General features: G+C 38.6%; 1 long non-coding RNA gene across 1 annotated transcript; it reads right to left on the reverse strand.

Moving 5' to 3' along the window:
* Positions 1 to 15,092: 15,092 nt before the first annotated feature.
* Positions 15,093 to 22,263, reverse strand: LOC138104654 (uncharacterized). Its single transcript, XR_011148192.1, has 3 exons — positions 22,184 to 22,263; positions 17,760 to 17,833; positions 15,093 to 16,213 (listed from the first exon to the last, which is right to left on the reverse strand). It is a non-coding gene; the product is annotated as an uncharacterized lncRNA (long non-coding RNA).
* Between the last annotated feature and the right edge of the window lie 539 nt (positions 22,264 to 22,802).

Raw genomic sequence — 22,802 nt, forward strand, 5'->3', positions numbered from 1 at the left:
TGATGTATTGACACAGGATAATAATCAGTTATGAATTTCACTGAGATTGTTATGCATCAGTTTAAGCACTGCTTCCTTTCAGAAGGAATGAGAGTGATTTTATCCAGTCAAATGATTGTGATGAATGAGGATTGATTAAGAGTAATCTGATCTCTCTTCTCAAATGCTCTGCAAGTATGCATTCAGAAGCATGCATTCTGAGGTAGGAATAATTTGTTTACACACTAATTTATTTTTACATTAGAAAGGAGATTAATTAATGTATAATTGTATCTATGGCACCAAACATGTCTTGTAAGCTGTACTACATTATAGGTCACACATCCTAAATTTTATGTCCCAAAATTTAACATTTCAAGCTGACAAGAGACTAAGATTCAGATGCTTGCTTCCACCTGGGGTGTAGTGAGGAAATCAGACCAATGTAGTCTTCCATGTATTCCCACAACAAAGCACTTAAAAAAAGGTGCCTAGATCCCTAGAGATGCATAAAGAAACTAAATTCAGTATCCTTAAATGCCTGTATGAAGTCTTGTGATTCCAGATTCCCTATCAAGTCAACAGCAAGCATGGCATTTCTGGAGATTTAATTACAGTTTCTGAGATTAAATTACTGTTGTTATTGGCATCATGCTGAAACTAAAATAGTTATGTTTCATGCTTGGTCATATGAAGATGGGTCAGATGATCTGTGCCTTTGGGCCAGATATCAGAAAAGGATCTGACCACCTCAAGTGGAAACATGCAAAATGTGTAAGCTGCCTGTGTAGTGAGCAGTACATAGAAGATATCTATAACAATACAGACAGATGCATGAGGATTTTTCTTTTCCAAATAGGGAAGGTTCACTCACTGCAAAGCAGAAAACAAGCAATAATATATCCATCAGCATTAGCTGTGATATGGTTTGAACACTTCCACAGCTCTTTTGGTGATGTTCTTCAACAGAAGTAGGGCAGCTGTGCGTTTTCAAAAGTTTTTGATTACGATAGATGTTTCTAAACACCTTTATGCATCTGGACATAAACATCTCCTGAAAAGTAGGCTGAAATAAAATGTGTTTTTCTTAGTAGAAGAAATGTCTATTTGATAGGATTTACAAAGCTTACACATTTTAATCACTGCACATAAGGAAATTATCTAAATTGAATAGTATCAATCATTACAAACTGGCACAACGAAATGACAGTATTATGTAAATCTTTGTTTTACCCGGACAGTACAGAGTGAAAATTGGGACTCTGTCTTCTCCACGCTTCTAGGAATTTATGCCGAGAAAGAGACCTCCAAGATAATAGGAAATAAATGTTTCTCAAGATGTTTTCACTGCCAAATTAGTTTCTTATGTCCACAGTGCAGAGATGTGATCCACCTGTTCTGACTAAAAGAATAGCTAAAAGCTAATTAAAAAAAAAAAGATCATATAAAGAAACAGGTTCATTTTTTGCATCAGCATTCTGAAACTTGTGAAGCTTGAGATTTTTCCTTGAATCAACAGCTAGATGTTTTTACAGATGAAGAATACTTACAGGAGTGCTAAAACAACAGATAAGAACTTATCTAGCATCTGATAACACTGATATGCTCCCTTATCCTTTTTGGTAACAGCAATGGTTTGCATTTCTTCTGTTTCCACTTTCAACTTCTGATAGGCACTGCTCAAATGATTCACCCTTTCCCTGGTATCTGTGACATTTTAGGGAAAGAAAAGATCAATGTTTCTTTAAAAGTATGCTATGTAAGGCTATCCTAAAAATGTACCTTAGTACTCTTACCAGTTGATTCTCAACAATTTGCCTGACAGTTGTGTAAATCTAACACAGTGTCAGTGAGTCATTTCTAGTAACTCTGACATTTCTCCCTTAAATCTTTATTTTCAATAGAGGTTGGGAAAAAGTTGTTTAAGTCTTCTCTGTTACAAAGAACCATAAGCGAAACAAGAAGCAATTTAGAGTAGAATCAGTGAAATTAAAGTTCCCAAAACTCAAGCTCATATTAACTTTTTGGGTTGTGTTCACAAGCCTTGAACATGTGCTACTGGTGAGATAAATCTTCTATCATCTGTGGCATGAATTGCTTATGAAAACTGCTTCTCTCTGCACAGTCCTTCTGTTGGTGTCTTGGCATCTGGGCAACATATTCCCAAATGGACTTGATGGACTAAGTTTTCCTCTAGTTTTTCTCTTTCTTTTTTCCTAAAAAATAAGTTTTTTCTACAGGAGGGAATTGAAAAGGTAATATGAGTATTCTCAAAATGGACACCTTTACGTGTATTGACAAAGGTGGAACATCTTGCAAAATGGGGTCTGTCTCTGATTTGCCTTTTGCATTCTGCAGACAGTCCTCAGGGAGTTCAGGAGAACAGAGGATTCTATATCCTCTCATCTTCAACCTGTGCCTGTGGCTTACTCTATAAAAAATAATTTGTCCTTTCCTGTAGGATAGTCAAGCACTCAGTACCCATAGGCCAAACATTTGGGAATGGCTTAGGACATCTTTCCTGATGTTTTCTAGGAACCTATCTTTCCTCTCTTCCTCCCTGCAACCTAGCGAACTGGTGTTTTTCCTGAGGTGATTACTAACTCCCATGCAGACGCCTCTCTTCCAAAAGAACACAAGCTGACTGATTTAATCTGCACTGACATTTCAAAGAATCAGCATAAAGGTAGTGCCCAGAGAATCTGAAATATTTAATACTCATATATGTATTATCTTATGAGTCTTTGGTTTGAATTTCAGTAGACATCGCTCCCAGCATCAATTCAGAGAGACCTAAAGGAGAAAAATAAAGAAACCTGAGAATGAAAATAAGATGATGTGTAACTAAAAAAGGTTCAGCTTTTTTGAGTGAAAATGCCTTTACAATGCTAAAAGTTACAGCCTTGCGGAGAGCAGTACTTACTATCTTTGAAAAGCTTCTTCTCCAGTCGATACTGAAGGGGAAAAGGAGGCACAAAGACAAAACTGCAGGACATTATTGTCCTTGAGGTATATTGCAGGAAGGGAGGATGATTATGAATCTAAGATGATTAAATACTAATGGCACAAACTTCACAAGTGATGAAACAGCCAAATAAATTACCAGCGCTTTAAACCAGACACGTTTAGATTAACAGTACTTCTGTGAGACAGTTTGATAAATGTCTTGAATTTAGCAGCACTGCTTCGTCCCTGTTTCAGGGACCTTTGACTTTGGTCACCTGCTTAGTAATTGGACTGGTTTGCATCTATGTATTGTGCTATGTCATCCTCTGGATGACATTCTTTGTAAAAATATGAGGGTTTATTTATGATTCTGTAGCACAGGGTTTCCCAGATAGGAAGACCCATAAGTTGCTGTTTCAACATATCAGTATCAAGTAGTTCAAATTATCAAAGCCAGGTCTGCTTTGATAATTTCCAGGGTTAGCACAAATGTGAAGTTCATATGTACTTTGGATTAAGAATTTTGAATTCCTTTTACTACTCATCAAGAGCTGATTGTTTCGTTCTCACCAAACTGAAATTCTTATTTATTCTGAGTAGTAACTTATTCCATAGACAATAACACTGACCTCAGCTCAATTACTTACAGTGCATGACACTACTTATTTGAGTTATCCTAACCTGATGTTCAAAAGTAAGTGTCATTTGGCACTAAGTTACAGTAGTCCTTGCAAAGCAGAATTTCTCAGACCAACAGTGCTCCAAGGATATCTGTGCAACCCACAAACACTGCCTTCTGGACAGGTTTTGAGGCCTCATCCTGTACATCCATATGCTGGGCAGATCAGGCTCATCCATACCAAATACTGCAGAGAAATTTGCTAGCAAGTATTGTATCTTTTTCAGCATTTACCCTTTAGTGAATAGTTTTCCAGCACCTGCTACCTCACCTTCTCTCCATGAACTATAGTCTATAATTAGATAAAGTTTTGAATTTACTCAGAAATTTCAAACTTAAAGTGAAATTTTACTGCAATGGTTGGCAGGTGGTTGAAACAATCCCTCAAGAAAACATTTTTTATGCTTCTTTCTCTACAAAGAGAGAGATCCGAGACGTCAAGTTCTACTCTGAGATCTTATTAGATGTTCACCTCAGATCTCCAATATTTCTCACTGGTAGAAACTCTAGTTCTGCCCCTAGCACATCCCATCCTAATCACTGTCACACAAAAATTGGTTTTGGCATTTTTCAGGAAACATGTGTTTCAAAACTTTTTTAAAAATGAAGCAGCTATTTCTTTGCCCTTTGATTGATTTCACATAATTGACTTAATAGCCAACATACTGTTTAACATTCCCTTTTGCAAGGAAATCTATTTGACAGTGTTCATAGAAATATTTTAGGTTTTGCTGAGCACATGTAAATATAAAATTCCTGGGGATTTTTTAGTTAACAATCACTGCAGTAATGCAGCTATAAAGAACTAATATAACTTTTTTGTTTGTTTTGTTCTTTTTCAATGTATGCAGATAATATTTCAAAGATTCACAGTGTTATGACAGTCCAAATCACCACAAGATATCTACTGAAGTAGGGAATTGAATATTTTTCAGAGGTATTAGACAAAGTGCTGTTTGCTTCAAAAAGTCTGTTAGCTTAGGCTTTGTATAAAAACTGAGCTCTGCTTATCAACCCGTAATGTGAAAAAACCCAGCACATGCCTCTGAACACTTCCTACAGTAAATCCATATAGGAAAGGCTTCCTCAATCTGATGTCCTAGTACAAAAGCAAAACTAGAACACATGCTTGTGTTGGTGATCCCAGCACTCCCTCCTACAAACCCTCTTCAAGTCTTAGTCTATATTCTGAGTTATGCTTCCAATCTTCGGAGTTTTTAAATTTAGTTGGTGATTTCAAGTGTGGTTCTGGCCACAACATTGATTTTGTCTTTAGACTATTGCACTGCATGTCAGAGTTTATGTATCCTGACAGATCATCCCTATCTCCATCAACTGGGGGATATTGCAATGCATAGTCTAACCAGAATTTCATGTCCATGTAAAAAACTTAGTCAAATGGTGAATCTGTGTTGCTGTCAGAAATAAATTGATTGGTCTGTGTTCTTAGAATAGAAGGTGGCAAAGCTAATCTGATACTAGGGCTGCTTTTGCTGAAGGCAACTAAAGGCACAGCCTCCTGAAGATCAGTGGAATAGGGTGGCAATTTTCTGCAATTCTCTGGGGCCTTCCTGCTCTTGAACCACACATCTTTTATACAGCATTTATGAATATTTTGTTAGCACCAGCTGCATAATTCTATCAACTGATTCTTAAACTGTTTGCCTTGAACTAAGCATGTTTATTAGATGTGAATTTTGGTTCTTAGTTTCAAAAATTTTATATTTCACTACAGTTTTCCATTCTTTTGCTTAATATTTAACTTTATTTCTGTTGTGAATGTAAAGAACTTGAACCTGTGACCTTTAGATTGATTGTCTCTCCATAGTGTCAGCAGTTAGAAATCTTTTCCCAGCATAAGATGTTTTTTATAATCTCTTAACTTTTCTTGGATAAACAAGAAACACCTTGTCAGAACAAGGTGTTTTTCAATGTTCAAATCCCTTGTAGTTCTTTTCTTTCATCAATTTTTCAGCAGCTTTTTAAAGAATGAAAACACTATCCAACACAGAATTCTGATAATGGTTTCTTTAAAGCTATTTTCAGATATAGCAATGCTTCTCCATTTTTCTTGACACTCCTCAAGAATTATTTTAGCCTTCTAAGTGTCACTTCAGAGCCAGTTATTTTCCTACCATAGTGTCTATATTCTCTTGACTAGCAACTGTCTAGAATGCAACTCCTCCTCCTGTTACAATAAGCACTATGTTTTTCTCCTAGCTGAATGATATTGCATTTGGAAGAATTAAAATGTGTGTTGGGATACTTGAAGTGGCAGTTCAAAGGCTATATTTTGTTTGAGATTGACAGCAAAATGCCTGCTGGAGCTAGTGAGCCTGAGCAGACTGCAGTGGGATAGTTCAGCTATTGCCAAGCTCCGGCATGCAGCCTGGAGTCTGGGAAACCTGCTCCAGCCTCGGAGACCTGGGACATTGTTAGCAGGCAGCTGAAAATTAACCTGCCTACAGCTGTGCAGGGTATAACAGGATCAATCACGTTACTACTTGTTAAAAAGTCTGGCAACGCTGATTGGGGAGTTCCTAGGAACCACTGAGAAAAAAGAAGCAAAGGCAATATAACATAATCCCTTGCTGTTGCCTCTGGGCCATGCCCTCAGCTCGGTAAGAGTGACAAAATTTTTCAGTACCTCCCTTTAGTCCACCACCAGACTGATTTTTGAACTCAATAAGCAAATTGTTCATTGCAACAACTGCAGCAATGTGTGTGGAATACATTGAGGCAGCAAGAACATCAGAGCAGTAACAAAACAAACCAGGGACTGCACAATCGCAGTGCAAACACCTGCAAAGGCTTGTCACCAATCTTCTTGGGGCACAGTGGAGTGTAGTGACACATCCCCACGCACCTGGAAGAGCACAGACCAGTGCTCTGATCCAGCTCATTTAAGATGTAAACATACATTTGAGGATTAATAGAAAAAAAAATCCCACTGAGCTAATTCAACAGCAAAAATCGTCCTAAGATACTTGCTAAATACTGTGGAGACTCACCTGTGGAAAAGCAGGGAAGAAAACAAAGGACCCACATGTCTGGGTGTCCCAGGACAAGGTGAAGTACAGGCACTGATGGAAAGAAAAACTCTTCTTTAACATCCATCTAAAGTGAGTATTCATGGCAATATGGAAACTGTGAAGAAAATGGACAGTAAATTGACTATAGCAAACATTTCATCAAAATTATTCTGAAAGTTGTGTGAATATATTTCATTTACTACTAGCAGTGACTGAGACAGTGATATCCTGTACACATAATGAAAAAGTTTCAGTCAGAACAGGACAAATATGGACAAGAAAATAAACCCTACAACCCCCCCCCCACCTTAATATTTGATCAGCCCACAGATGGTTATGCACTGCATCTGCAATATCTCTCCTCCATTGGAAGATGAGTTTACTGAACATATGATGGATGACTAAAATAAATGGAAAATTTTTACTTCCAAAATATAGCCTGTGTGCTGTGATTATCAGTGTTTTTGAAAAGTTCATGCTTCATTTACATAACAGTAGATAATCAGATTTCTATATCATATGGAGAATCCTACTTAAGCAAATAGGTGTATAGCACTCTCATGACAAAAATCAAAACTGGTTTGAGATCATGGAAATGTCTTCCATTCAGACATTCAAGCAGATAAACAGTAATGCAATAGTTTTTTCAAAAAATTGGAACCTTTCAGATGCTTTTGAAGTGCTCTGTATGTCTCATCATATTTCTGTAATGGGGATAATATGGATTCAAATAATCCCCTGTATTATAAGTGCCAATTAAATTGCATGATTAATGTGATATGATGTTCCTGGTACTTTAATGGTTAGGCATGTTGTATTGTGTTATATTTTGTCAGTAATAGACACTTTCACACAGTTATGAACTTTGCTAAACAGAATTTTCTTTTTATTGTCAAAGATAAGAATCTGAAAGAGTCAGCTATGATAAAAGCCAGATTTCAAAGAAATGAGTCTTGTTGTTTGACCTCTCCAGATCTTGCATTTGATCAATATAGAACTGTAGCCACATTCACATTTTATGAAGAGATGCTGGAGTTGTTCCATAGACATTATATTCAGCTACTTTTAAAAATAGATTCTTTACAGTTTTATTTTCCATTTTCTTTACAATATAATCTACAACTGTTTAATAAACAGTCCAGTTGAAGAGTTGACAAGCAATGCTTCAATTTTTTTCACATATTTTAAATCAATTATTTATATTGAAATAATGACCATTTTACTCATGTTTATTCTATTCTCTGAAAATACATCTGAAACCATGGCACCTCTGTTTTTTGTGGATCAACATTTTTATAAAGAAATTATACATGTAGTAATTTTTTTGTTTGCAGAGACCAAATGTTAACAAAATTGAGCATGTCTGTAGCTGATTTTTTAAAGCAAGGATATTTCCACTCAGTTCCCCAGACACAGCCAGATTCTCACCGATGTGTATGAAATACTGTTTCATCTGACTTCAAATGGGAATGGCAAGCATTTCAAGTAAGGAGTAAAAAGCCTGTTCACCTCCTTTATAGCTTTCATAACCATTTAGTTGGGTGACCTAAAAAACGTTTGAGTGCAGATTATGTGAGGTAGAGCAAGAATGAAAGACCATCACAGTAGTCACATTTACATGACAGAGAAACCAAACAGTCCTGCAACTGGATGCAGCTTTGAATATTATTGATCCTTCAGTAAACAAGAAAACAAATAAAAAAACTCACATGTAATCAGAAGTTATGCCCCCAATGCAGTACCTCCTACAGAACCACCAAAAGACTTTTATTGCTGCTTTTCCCAGCCTTTCAAATTATTCCTGCTACATCAAGCCACATTCCACTCCTGTAAAATTTTGCACTTAACAGCTGCAAACACTTCAAGCAAACTGAAAACCTTTCGACTAGGAAGAAACCCTAAAATATACATGATAGGTCTCAGATTTCTCTTCTACTAGTTTCTGTTACTGGCAGCATTTGTGTGAAAACAGATTTGTTTGCTTGTTTGTTTGTTTTGTGAATATCACACAACTAATGATTGCTGAAAGCCTGGAGTTTCTCACAATTTGATGAGGTTCAAGCCATGCTTCCAGCACATAGCTGCATCAAGGCTGGGAGCAAGCTGGAATCTGAACCTAGATCTGGATCTGAGGCATCCCTCTTGGCATCATCTCCAGTTACTATCTCTCCATCAGAGGACTATGAATAATGGATAGCCATCCCCAAATCTAGCAATCTGGCATGTACATTGCTTTTGAAATAATGAAATGTTAATAGGAATAACCCATGCCTGCCAGAAAGGCAGACCCTTTCTCTTCTTTTTTCTCTAACATTCTGGTGCATAGATATCACTGTGATGGAGCCTGCGTGCAAAATATGGCTTATATAAAGCACAAAATAAACTGACTCTGTTTGGTTAATGCCACATTTGGATGAAAAATACTTAATTTACCTTTGCTCATCTTTCAAATGATTTCATATTTTCCTTGAACCACATTCAGTCATCCCATCTGGAAAGCGGGGTCTGGATTCTATGATGGAAATCACAAGCTCAATTAGGAAAACTCCATCTGAGAAATCATCCTACACATGATTAAAAAGCTAAAAAAATTTTGTTTTTCTCATCCAGAACATTTTTAATTCAACATGAATTGCTTATACTAGCATATTATGGCCAGAAGCTGACAGTCCTTAGCTGAGTCCTTAGCTCTGCCTACAGAAGTGGATCTGCCTGACCAGAGACTGAGGGATTCTCTAAGGGAAGAGTTGTCACATTTCCTTTTCAGATAGCATAACAGAGGAATAAAGACACTAAGCTTATTAAGACTTTTGAAAACATATCAATTATTAGCATTATTAGTGCATTTACAAATACTCAAATATTCTGACATCTAATCCCTTGTCAGAACATATGCATATTATGAAATATATGTTTCCTTCAAAAAAAAAAAAGGGTCATTCATAACATTAATAACACTGTATTGTCAAATCTGGGAAGCTCTGGGGATAAAAGACAGGTTTCTAGGTTCCTTCTATGTAGAGCTTTTCCATGTAAGTATTTATTTCCTGCACAAGCAACTATCTACTCGTATGTCTACTGGTCTCCCAGTCCTCACCTATAGACACAACCTATTTAACCTCGTCCTCTCTTCAGCATTTCTCAGCAATTTCACAGAAGGATTAATGGGGCTTCCATGCCCAGAAGCAGTCATCATCATTCAGCTCCTTCTATGACTCTTACTGCTGTGTGAGCAGGGCCAGGTCAGAGGGGAAGCAGGAAAGAGAAAGCAAAGCTGAGACAGAAAGGGACAAGAGTGTTTTACTCTTCTCTGCACTAAGGGGAGAAAAGTCAGGCCTGCAAATCCCGAGGCAGAAATTTTCCCTGAGGAATGACTGTACAGTGTTGAGTTGTTCAGTTTTGTTTCCCCCTCCCAGATGGCATTTTATCAATGATTGTCTAGCAGTCCTGCATCTCTAGATATAAGAAGGAAGGACAATGCTCAAAAAGGAGTGTGTGACAGACATGCTGCTGCAGTGATTAATGTGCTCACCCAAGCTGGTGCCTCACCACCTAGTCAATTAATCACTGTCTGGTATTTTGGAAGCCATTAAATTTCGTACCATTTTAATAGACCATGTTCTTAGCAATAGGCAGGCTTTCCTCTGAAGTATCATGCCACCAGTTCTGAGTTTTGTTCCCTCATTTTATTCCTTCACTGCCTGCTAAAACATGTATTGTCATGACTACTGCTGTGGCAGGTGGGTAGTTTCAGTTTCTTGCTGTGACCTCTCTAAGGATGCCTTCTGGCAAATGCAAAAAATGTGGAAAATATTTTATCCTTTATTTTGGTTGTAGCTCCTGGGAGTTATTTACTCCCACGTGAGAGGTCCAGCTCTAACACACCAAAGGCTGTACCAATCCAGCTGTTCCTGGGAGAGAAGGAGTTGGTGACCAGAATCTTGCTCCTGTCAGAGCAACGCTAAGGTGGAAGCAATTCTTTATGCATGAGAGGAAATTGAGGTCTATCGTCTGATCCTGAAAGAGCAGCAAAATGGGATTCATGTCCATTTCTCTATTTGACTGTGAAGAAGACCGTATGAAAGAGGTGGACTGAAGCACTCCACAAAACATTTTAGTGAGTGAAAGACTTATTAGACATGTGAGGAATGAGACAACTCTTAGTAGAAATTAAAACAATTTATTAAAACAGAAAAATTGAAAAATTGCAAAGATTAGCAAAATATAAAAATTTGGGATCCTAGTGGCTCAGGAGGTATGCCCCAGGAGCGCAGGGATTCGAGATCTTCAGGCTTAGACAGCACTGGACCTCAGGTAGAGAAAAAAAAGGACTTGCAGTGCTAGGCTGGTCAAAAAGAAATATATTTCTAAAGGCTCCTGAAAAGGAGTAGGTTTCTCCAGCACTGAACTCACCAGGCTGGAGAGGAAGGGAAAAAGAGAGCATGTCGTTCTCTTGCTTGCTTTTATAGTCTTTGCTCCGCCCACAGTCCGCCCACAGCCCACCCACAGCCCGCCCCTTTGGTTTAAGGTGATTGGTGTTTTCCCTTTGACAGATTATCTCTGTCCACCAATGGCTCACCCTTGTCAGAGGGGTGGTATTAGTTGAGATAAGGGTCATTAAAATTCAGGTTGCTATGGAGCTTACAGGGTAATGGCTATGGGGGCTGGGCTGTTTGTTGGAACTGGGGTTTTGAAATTTGCTTTGGAACCAAAGTACAAGTAAAAACATAAAAAAAATACATCCAACACATCTTAAAACATTTGTAAAAGTATACAGTAAACACAGGAAAGATAACTCTTATGGTGTACAAGTGATTAATGTTTGAAAAGGGATTTTAACTGGGGAACTTTTAACTGGGGATTTTTTTTACTGGGAAGGGTGCAAATGAACTGCTTTGAACAAGGAAAAACCATAATAATAAAACTTGATTTGTGTACCTGGGCTGATGGGTTAATTTTAACATTCAATTTAAAAATATTTAACTCAAAATTAATTAAAGCACTTAATATGCAAAGACCAAGCACAAATAGGGATTTCATGTATGACAGACAACTCCATAATCTAGAGTTATAGCAAAACTCCATAATCTGACCAACTAATTTTCAGCTTTCCATGGGACTTTACACAGCTTTTCTCTGGCTTCATTTTTCCTTCTCTAAGTTTCTGTAGTTGGCAAGCTTCCTATAAAATATAAATCCTCAGCTTGATTACTCTTATTAATGATGTCAGTCAGGACATTTTGCAGTCAGAGACTCTTTGTGCTCAAAAAGGTTTTCAGCAGATTTGATAGGAGACACTAGGCAACAAGCCCTGTTTTAGAAGGAAAATGATCGATCATTACTTCTGCAGAAGAGAAACAGGAGGTTGCTTATTTAAGTGAAGGTTAGGAATAAAATAACTACAGTACTTTAGATGAGCAACCTTACAGAAATGGGAGAAAACAAAACAGTATAGGGAATTAGCAGGGACCAAACTGGTCAAACATCACCTAGTAGTGACAAGGTCCACAAGACAGGCCTTGGGGACAGTATACTTCGTTTGCAGGTGAGATAAAATGGGGAAAACTCTGACTTGATCCTGACAGAACTTCATCAGTCTCATGTAAACTTTAAATTAGTATATGTATGGTATGCACAAAAATGCCTACATGCAGATGTATATGGTGAATACAAACACCATTCTACCTTGTAATGAACCTTTAAATGGTAATAGTTAGCCAAGCAGAAGGAAAAGGTCACTAGCACTGCTTTTGATTCACATTTTCTCTCACCTGTCAGTAAAGTGAATGATTGAAGGAGTGGGACAATGAAGCTTAGACCCATGTTCCTAATGTCAAAGTATTCTGAACAATAACATTTTTCACCATCTTCAGCATCAGAGAATTTGTACTTTCAAGCACAAAGAAATAAATTTAAACTGCAATATCTTGCCCCTGGGGTGCATAATTGATCAAATGAAGATTAAGTTGGTGCTTTATAAAAGTATGTTGTAATTTAGAGTCAAAATGCTGAACACAATTTCTTATGGCTTAAAGGAAGTCTCTTTTCTCTTGTACTGAAGGTAAATTCTTCATAATTTTTCTCAAGGATTTAAGCTATATGTGAGGCTATCTTTAGCACAGGCAATTGAAACTCATCCCAAAATTTGAACTAGTTGTTACCTAACACTTTGCAAGCTCACCATCAGGCACAGTAGTTCCATAGTAGTACAGATTGCAACCATTTAATCTATGAAATAGTAAACTATAGATAAAGATAGGAAATGCTTTGATTTGATCTTTAGATGCCTAGTTGTTCTCATTGTTAAATACCATTAAAAAGGCAGCAACTCCCTGATGAATCATTAGAGAAATCTGGTAACAGTAAAAAAAATATACAAAGTTATATTCAGGTAGGAGAAGAGATATCTGATTCAAAATCCCACGAAAGGTTTAAACCCAAATGTTCAAAGAGCGTGAATTCAAAGTGAAAGTGGTTCAGAAGAGGATAAGCAGAGAGTTTGCCGTAATAAAGCACAAACACACACACACACACACACACAAAGGTTTGGCTTCTCCTCAAATTTAGCAGCATAAAGGCTGAGAGATAAACCTGATTGATTTCTGTTTCTAGTCCAGGGGAGCAAAGGGAGAAGAAAAGGAAGGTGAAGGTCTCAAGAACAAAGGTGAAGGTTTTCTTAAGACTAAATACAAATGTATTGATTATTAATACCTTTGGGCTTATGGTTTATGAGCATCCAAGTACTGAGTTTATAAGCCCACCTTCTTTCTGGCCAAGGACAGAAAAAAAGCTTACCAGTTTTAATATAGACCCTGAGAAAGTAATCAACAAGTTTAATGTTGCCATCCTTCATTTCTCAGGGTCTGGACTAGACAGTGAAGGCCAAATCTTCCTGGTTTTTAAAACCTAAAAGTAGCCTTTCTTTTTTCTGCACTACTTCTCCTCAAACTTCTGGCACACAAGGTTTCAAAACAAACCTTTAATTTTTAGGGCAATCTTTGTAACACTTCATGATCTTTGTCCAAGTGTGGTTTCCCTACACAGGGCAATGTTTTCAGACAGATTGATTATATTAAGTTTCACTTGAAGCCAGCTCAGAGAAGGTGCATGGTGGCTGGAACACAGCCTTGTCTTACACTAATCCCCAGTTAAAGAGAAACCTGGAAACAGATCTGGAGCAGGTCACAGACTACCTATGCTGTATGCACCCTGTGGCTCCTACAGGCAGATGTTTGGAATATGCTGGATTTTGTAAAAATATCTCCCTTTTATCATGCTAGAGAGGATTTAAGTGAAAGTGGTCTATTTCTTTTGGGCTTGCATGGCCAGATTTTGGTAGTGGGGGATCTACAGGGGTGGCTTCTTTGGAAAGCTGCCAGAAGCTTTCCCCATGTCCAGCAGAGCCAATGACAGCTGGATCCAAGATGCACCTGCCGGTGGCCAAGGCTGGGCCAGTCAGAAATGGTGGTAATGCCTCTGTGATAACATATTTAAGAAGAAGGAAAAAAAAAAAGTTATTGTGCAGGTGTAATTGTGGCCAGAGAAGAGTGGGATGAGAACATTAGAGAGAGAGCAGACACCAAGGCTGGTGGAGAAGGAAGGGCAGTAGTTGCTCTGGGTACCAGAGCTGGGATTCCTCTGCAGCCTGTGGTGCAGCCCATGGTAAAGCAGCTGTGCTCCTGCAGCCCATGGAGATCCGTGGGGATGCAGAGATCCATGTGCAATGCCCCTGGAGGAGACCCACACCAGAGCAGGTGGAGGCCTGAGAGGAGGCTGTTACCCTGTGGGAGGCCCATGGAGAGAGGAGCACATACCGGAGCAGGCTTCCCAGTAGGAATTGTGATCCCATGGGGGACCCACACTGGATCAGGCTATTCCTGAAGAACTGCACCCTGTGGAAGAGTGACCCCCATTTCAGCAGTTTATGGAGAACTGTTGTCTGTGGGATGCATTCAGGTTGGAGAAGTTCACAGAGAACTGTTCTCATGGAAGGGACCCTCATTGGAGCAGAGGAAAGACTCTTCCCCCAGACCAGCAGCAGAAACAACCTGTGATGAGCTGACCATAACCCCCATTGCCTTCTGCCTGCACTGCCAGCAGGGAGAAGGTAGGGCTGGGAAGGAGGGATGGACGGGGGAAAGATTTTTTTAAGGTCTGTTTTTAATTCTCATTATTGTGCTCTGATCTTGTCAGCAATAAATTCAGTTAATATCTCTAATTCGAGCCTGTTTTGCCCATGACAGTATTTGGAGAGTGATCTCTCCTGGTTCTTATCTCAACCCATGAACTCTTTGTTATATTTTCTCTCCCCCATCCAGCTGTTGAGGGGAGTGATAAGAGAGGCTTTGGTGGCTGCCTGGCTTTCAGTCAGGGTCACCCCACTACACTATCTCGGAAGAAAAGGAACATAACTTCTGTGAAATGTTACGCAATCCATACAAATGCTGTGTCTGGAAAGAAAGAAGCAGGAAATCAGTAAAACTGAAATCAAAAGCAATACAGCTGTGGACTGCACTGAAAGTAAATTGCTTCTTTTGGATTCATTGCTTCATCTGCAGCAGCTCTTAGAACCAGTGACCTGCCATTTTCTTCCAGATCTAAGCAGCAGCCACCATGAGAGGAGGGCTCTAGATGCAGTCTTATGTCCCAGCATAAAACTGTTTGGATTAACCAAAGTCAGCTCTGAATAGAAGAAAACTCCAGAAAGAAAGGGATTTCTGCAGCTCTTCTTATCCCAATTTCAGCACACTTTTAGTAATCTTGTATTTGCATACATCACAGCTTTCCATGAGAGGAAAAGGTACAAGATTATGTCTCCTAACACCTTCATTTTCAGACATTTTGGACAGGGAAGCATCTGAGAGCATATGGTCGCAACAAGAATACCTCTTCATGGAAAAGAAGTTGGTGGAACATTGCTGGAAACATGGCTGGATTACATATGTACTTAAAAATACTTGGGACCTCGTAAGATGTCCTGAAAAATGTCAGAGTAATTCAGTTTGGAGAAAATATGAAAGAGTCATATACAGGGATATGGGTGTTCATGGACAAAATAAAGTTTAAACACTTCCATGTTTTTCCAGCCTTGGTCAGTTGCGGGTAAAAACTAGGGTGACATTAACTTGTTTTAAAAATACACAGCTAACATTTGAACAGAAAGTCAGCCTCTGACTTGCTCGAGTTGCAGCTCATTCCAATTCTTTTTGAAGTCATTGCAAATATTTCTATTGATTTGAACGGATGAATCAGACTCCTTAGCACTGAAGTGAATCACAGATTAAAACAAAAGTACTTGTATAATTTGTATGACAACTTTTTATAAAATTAGTCCCTTCTGGATAGCAGAACACTGATGTACTGCTGAGGCAATAGCATTTCTGTCTGAGAAGTAGTTGAGCTGATTTTGTGTATATGAAGTTACATTTACTTGAACTCATTCCTTGAGTGGTTACCTATAAGTTCGTCAAACTGGAGCATTACTACTTATATACTAACTGAGGACTTGACTTTGATTTTCAGCGGAAGCTCCTTGGAAGAGTCAAAAATCTGTATCAGTTCATCACATCATGGGTCCCTGTAGGACAGAAGCAAAAGCTACAATATCAGACATAGTCAAACATAAGAAGCAAAATGTATCAGCACTTCCTGAGAAAGGGCAAACTTACTGAAAATATAGATAGTGACTTCTTGTGGGGTCTTTTTTTCCCCAAAGTACTCTAACATGGCAGAAAGAACAAGACTGACTGCATGTTCTGACAGCAACTTTGGGTTGTCCCACATCCTACTACTGGAGTCCATTTATGGCCACTCCAGCGGTCATGGGGCACCTCAGCAGTCAGTGCTCCTGAAACCTGACATCCTGCCCCAGTATAGCAATAAAATAATATTGCAACTTCAGAAAAGCTATTGTAACTGTTGATAAAGTGACAACTTAATCACAGCTAAAATATATTCAAATACTAAGAAATGCAAACAGTTAAAGTTATTTCTACAATAATGTGTAATAATAAGACTTGCAGGCTCTATTTTTTCAGATAGTTTGCACTTCTTTATTGCTCAAAGCTTAGTTCTGTGGCTGCTATATCAGCTCTGAGTACTCAGCAGTTTTCCTGTCCCACCACAGCTGTGTGAGGACAGGAAAACAAAAACAAGAAACAAGGTAGAAAGCTCCTGGGCAAACTCCAGTGGTGAATCATTTTTTTTCCTTCACAGGAAGTACAATTTCTTATATTTAAACTCTTGACCCTTGGGGCCTTATCCTCTCATTTTGCATCCTGAGAAGAATCTGGCTCCACCTTCTCTCTAAGACTGTAGTTAGAACCCCTTTTACCCTTTTCTTCTGCATGTTAAACACTCCAGTTCCTGCTCAGATGTCCTTTACTCCAACTCCCAAATCATCTTCAAGGCCCTCCACTGAGTCTATATTTCTCCTACACTCAAATATTGAGATCTTTCCCTTTGTCAGTAGGTTGGTGTGATTATCACTTGATTGCATGCTAAAAAGGCATTAAACAGTTCAGCCTTCTTATCATCTATTTATAGCTATCTTCTTACAATAAATAGTAGAGATTTTTTCTGTTTTGATTTTCCTCTTGATCCTAATATCCTTCTACATCATTTCTTGCTGCAGCCAGTGTCCCTTCCAGGTGAATCATTCTGTTAGCTGTTTTTTTATGAGTTTGCCTTTTTATGTTGTTGCACTCACCCTGAATGTCCACTCCAGTTTAAATAGTTGACTTCAGCCAAATTATTTTCTCGTTGCATTTTCTACATTTCTTCCACAAACAGTAAGAATCTGTGCCCTTGACCATATGACTTTAGAGGGCTGCCATGTTTCTTTAACTACTTTCTTCCCTTCAGTCAGTTTCACAAAATATCTTACAAAATAAGCTGAGTTAATTGCATTTCTTTTATTTAAATTCTGCTCGGTTCTAATAACAGGTATTCTGCATTCCTGCTATTAGGACTGTGAGTAAATAAACACATTCTAACGCACACTCTTATGCTGAAAAAATTAAGACCAAAAAGACAAAGTCCATTCATTTAAAATAAGTAAATAAATGCACCATAATTTAAACAAACAGGTAATGAAGTCAAAGCAGAAAGCAAGTCCTACTTACCTCACTCACTAACATCCTGCTCATTTGTTTGAACAGGTAAGCAATAGTACGCTGCAACCAGTGACTAAGGCAGCCTAAAAAGAGAAGTGAAAGGTAGGCAATGACCATTCACTGTTCTCAACAAAAAAAATCTGAGTTTGGGGAAATCACTTTCATTCCTTTGAATCTGGCACTAAAATATCTTTAAAGTCTCAGGTGTCAGAATACTTAATATCAGGCATCAATTTGAGAATCACTGAGACAATTAGAAAGGAAAGAAGAAGACAAGGGTTAGATTATTATGCTGAGTTGACTGCACCTGGATGCCAGGTGTCCACCAAAGCCTCTTTATCACTCCTTTCCTCAACAGGATAAGGAAGAGAAAATATAACATCAGGCTCATGGGTTAAGATAAGGACGTGGAGAGTGCACTCATCCATTAGCACCATTAGTAAAGCATATTCATCCTGGGGACAAATTTAATACCAATTAGTTTAACTTAATACCAATTAGATCAGAATAGGGTAATGAGAAGTAAAACCAAATCTTAAAAAACACCTTCCCCCCACCCTTTCTTTCTTCCAATTTTCTCTCCCTGTGACCCCGCCACAGGGCAGAGAGATGAAAATAGAGGATGTGGTCAGTTCAACACATGTTATCCCTGCTGCTCCTTTCTCATCAGGGGGAAGACTCCTCATACTCTTCCCTACTCTTTCCCATGGGCTGCAATTCTTCACAAACTGCCCCAGTGTTGACCACTCCCATAGAGTAAAGTCCTTCAGGATTACATTGCTCTAACAGAAGTTCCTCAAAGGGTCACAATTCCTGCTGGCAAACCTGCTCCAACATGGGCTCCTCTCTCCATAAGGCCACAGGTCCTGCCAGGAGCCTGCTCAGTCCTGCCTTCTTAGAGGGTCACAATTTCCTGGGGGCATCCAGCTGCTCCAAGGCAGGGTCCTCCACAGGCTGCAAGTGTTTCTCTGTTCCCCTGTGGCCCTCCATGGGCTGCAGGGGCACAGCTGCCTCACCACGGGCTGCACCACAGGCTGCAGGGGAACCTCTGCTCTGGCACTGGGAGAGCTTCCTTCTACTCCATCCTCATCAACCTTGATGTCTGCAGAGCTGTTTCTCTCACACATTTCCATTCTGCTCTCTGGCTACTGTTACACAGGGTTTTTTCCCTTTCTTAAATCTGTTATCCAAGAGGCATTACCACTCTGGATGATGTGCTCAGTCTTGGACAGTGGCAGGTCCATCTTGGAGCAGGCTGGCATTGGCTCTGGCGGAAATGTGGAAAGCTTCTGGCAGTTTCTCACAGAACCCACCCCTGTAACACCCCTGGTACCAAAACATTGCTATGCAAACACAACACATTTATGTAAAAAAAACCCCACTACTACTAATAAATTTCAATCAGGCACTGCTATGTATATTAAAAATATCTGTGCCTTACTTAGAGAAACAGTCACTATTACTAACTGTGATGTATTCCTCCTAAAATTACTTCCTTTGTCTATAAAGAAAAAATTATTCTTGACATCTTGAAGAAAACCAGGAAATTAATAGGAAATCATACCATTAAAATAGAAAATATGAATACTTTAGAAAAAAATGAAATAGTCTAATAAAAATATATTCAAAGCATAAAAGATTCAAGGTTGAAATTTAGTAAATAGAGTTACTCTATAAGAATAAGCTTGAGCTTTGGAATTAGAATGATCTGAAAACACTGAACACATTAAACATGACCTTTAAGATTCAATTTTGTGTGTGGGAGTGTGAGGTTAATGAAATAGCTGAAAGATCATATTTGTAAGAAATCTGCCTGCTGGTGGAATGTTAGTATAGCCAATGCCGTTAACGTTTTCCACAGTCAGTGGACTCTAAAGTCTGACATGTTATTTATTTGATGAAGTGTTTTATTCTCAAGCTCTGTTTTTTGTATTTCCTTTTTTTTCTTTATGTTTTCCATGATTTCAAGTGCAAAAATTAATAGGTGACCCTTTGGCTAGGCCAAAACTGTACACCCAAAACCTGGGGAGCATTTGGACCGAGAGAGAAGTTGTTGCTTAATATATTACATTGTTGGGAATGTTCTTGTTAGTACACGAGCTTCAAGACAGATATTAAAATATCTATGTGTCTACTAAAAGAAAAGTTTGTACTTTCATCACTCAGTGTGTTGCACACATAAACTTTGCTCTGTAGTTTTTAGATTTATTTCTTCTCGCAAATAAACCTCTGGCTCCCAAGCCCAACAAGTTGTTTGCCTCACTAGTGAAACCATATGGTTAAATAATACCCACTATAAAAAGAAGAGAGATTAATTACTAAAGCCATTAAAACAGTTAAAATTCTATTGTGAAGATTAATATGAAAGTCGATGATTCAGATTGGGTTTCACACTATTTCCTCAAGAAATCACTTCTATATTGTTTCCTTTATGTGGAAGATCAGTAATAGGTAGTAGTCTGAGGGCTGCACCAGGCTAGGAAGTTTCCTGGTGATGTTCTCGACCCAGGCCTGGTCAGCTTATCGGGCCCTCTATTCCCCTTAGAAGAGAATTGCCTACAACTATAACCTGTCTTCTCTTTCTCTAGGAAGTGGTTGTAACAGGGGATGTTATATACTCCCCTTATCTGACCCCTTCTTTTTGGGTTGTCCCAGTGTGGGTGTCCAAGGCTTTCATACCAATCAGTACACATCTGTTTGCATTACAACTCCAAATCTGGTTTTTAGGGATGCCCAGTGCAGCACCAGCTTCCTTTTACTCAAACTTTTCTTTCTAGTTTCTCCCCAGAGTCCCGACCCGATCTTTCCACATTTACACAATTCACTTGAGACCATGGAGGGGGAATTTTATCACTTCCTCTGCCTGAAGCCTTTTTGTCCCTCAATGCATGGTATCCTACTTTTTCTTTAGCTCTTATTGGATTTTTGTCTCCTACCTCCCAATTCCACTTTTCATTTTCATCCCTCACTCCTAGTCTGTTCATCCTTGAGTCTCCTGAACCTTCTTAGGGTCCCTGACATGGGCTGCTCTTCCCAAGATCCTTATCCTAATCTACTCTCCCTGATATCCCAGACATTTCCAGCATTTTTCTGTTGTTTTCTTTTTTCTTTATTTTTAATCAAATCTCTCTGTCCTTCCTACTTAGGAGGCAGCAGCAGGAGAAGCACAGTGCATTCATGGAGGAGAGGCCCCCACAGCCTCCCAGGAGACCTAAGTGGCAGCAGCTAATCAGTTGGGTTCAGCCCAGGCAGCTGTGGTGGACATACACACAGACGGAAGCTGCGGCATCTGTATCCACCACAGCCACTGCTGAGAACGTGCAAGGGGAGACTTTTTCAAAGCCCTGAGAATCTGCCAAATTTAGGCAGTTTTTTTCAGGGATAGTGCAATGTTCATCCTTGACATAACAACTGAACCTGACCAGCTTTTCAGTTTGTGTGCCAAGCATCAAAGTTCCTTTCCACGGAACAGATCTCCCCCTCCCCATTCTTTCATTGTCAGAAGCTGAAAAAATCCCCTTACGTTAAAATTTTATAAACAAAATAGAGCGTTCCATCCCTAGCAGCTGGTAAGGAAAGTTCAGCCTTCACAGTCTAAGTTTGGCAAAGTTAAAAGAAAATTAAAACAGAGACCTGCAAAAGGGAATGTCAAAAAATGTGAATTATGGGCAGTCCTGCTGATTTCTCCTGTACAAAAGAAAGTACAGTTGATTTCGCCAGATTTCCCCTCAGTTTTGCTTTATGTTATTTTCTAGTACTTTTTCTTATGCCCCAAACACATAGGTATAGCAAAAACTCACTTTGTACTGCTGTCAGTCCACTTCTGTCAAAAAAAAGGGACTGTGACAGTGGGCTCGGGCAGCAGCTGGTGCTATGAAGTAACACTAATTCTTGGATACAGTAGAAATATAGATAAAAAGCTGTAGTGGTCTAAAAGAAGGTAACTAAAGTACTATTTTTCTGTTTTCTCTGTGCATGTTGTGTTGTTGCCTTAAGACTGAGTCACTCCTCTCTCCAGACAGGCCTACTGCCTACAGCCCTATGGTACAATTCATTGCCTGGGAAACACAGGTGTTATTTCTAAAACAGTAGGAACTTTAATTCTGCTGTGGGCTTTAGTTTACAACAGGGATAAATTCAAATTACTGTTTTGCAATCCATTCCTACCTTTCTCTCTTTTTTTTTTTTTTTTTTTTTTTGGTCTTGTCATTATGGAAGCTTTCCACCACCTTTAATACAGGATTTGCTGCTTCCACAGACATTGACCCACATTTGCTAACTTGACTGTTCAGGCATAAACAAATACCCTCCCTTTCTTGCTCTCATTCCTCAGATACATTTTTCCTCCTCTCATCTTCCCACACTTTTTTTTCTTTCTTCCCTTCCTCAAGTATTCCCAAATGCCAAAAAAATTTGTTGCCTTCTTATAATACCTTTGAAATCTCTCTGCAGTCATTTCCATTGCAGTCCCACTGGTGCCCACTCTCCATGCTCACATGATACTTTCAATCAGTGAGCAAATTCTCCAGCTGTGCTGTTTAGCATGATGCAAAACAAGCTGATTAGTAACAGCAGCAACAGAAGTAATTAAAAAAGAAACACAAAAGAATTTAAAAAAAAAGAACCTCCTTGAAAACGAAGTTTTCCCTTGACATTTAAACCTTCTTCCTTTTAGGAAGAAAACAAGCATTTTAAAACAAAATGTTTGCCTACATATAGCTGATGAACCCAAAATTCATCTTATGTGTACAAACACTGGAAAAGAATAACAGTTCTACTAAATTCAAGCAGATATGTGATACGACCATTATTATTTATATTATTTATATTTATATTTATATTTATATTTATATTTATATTTATATTTATATTTATATTTATATTTATATTTATGGAACCTCTTCTGAAGACCATGTCTTATTTAATGAAAAATATTGAGCAATCAATCTTCATTTACAAAACTATTTTCATGCATAGCACATCATAAAGGACTGTAGAACAAAACAGACAAAAATATCAGTGACAGATAAAAGAGAACTAACTATATTAAAC

This window comes from Aphelocoma coerulescens, chromosome 1A (assembly GCF_041296385.1).
Source record: "Aphelocoma coerulescens isolate FSJ_1873_10779 chromosome 1A, UR_Acoe_1.0, whole genome shotgun sequence".
Taxonomy (NCBI): domain Eukaryota; kingdom Metazoa; phylum Chordata; class Aves; order Passeriformes; family Corvidae; genus Aphelocoma; species Aphelocoma coerulescens.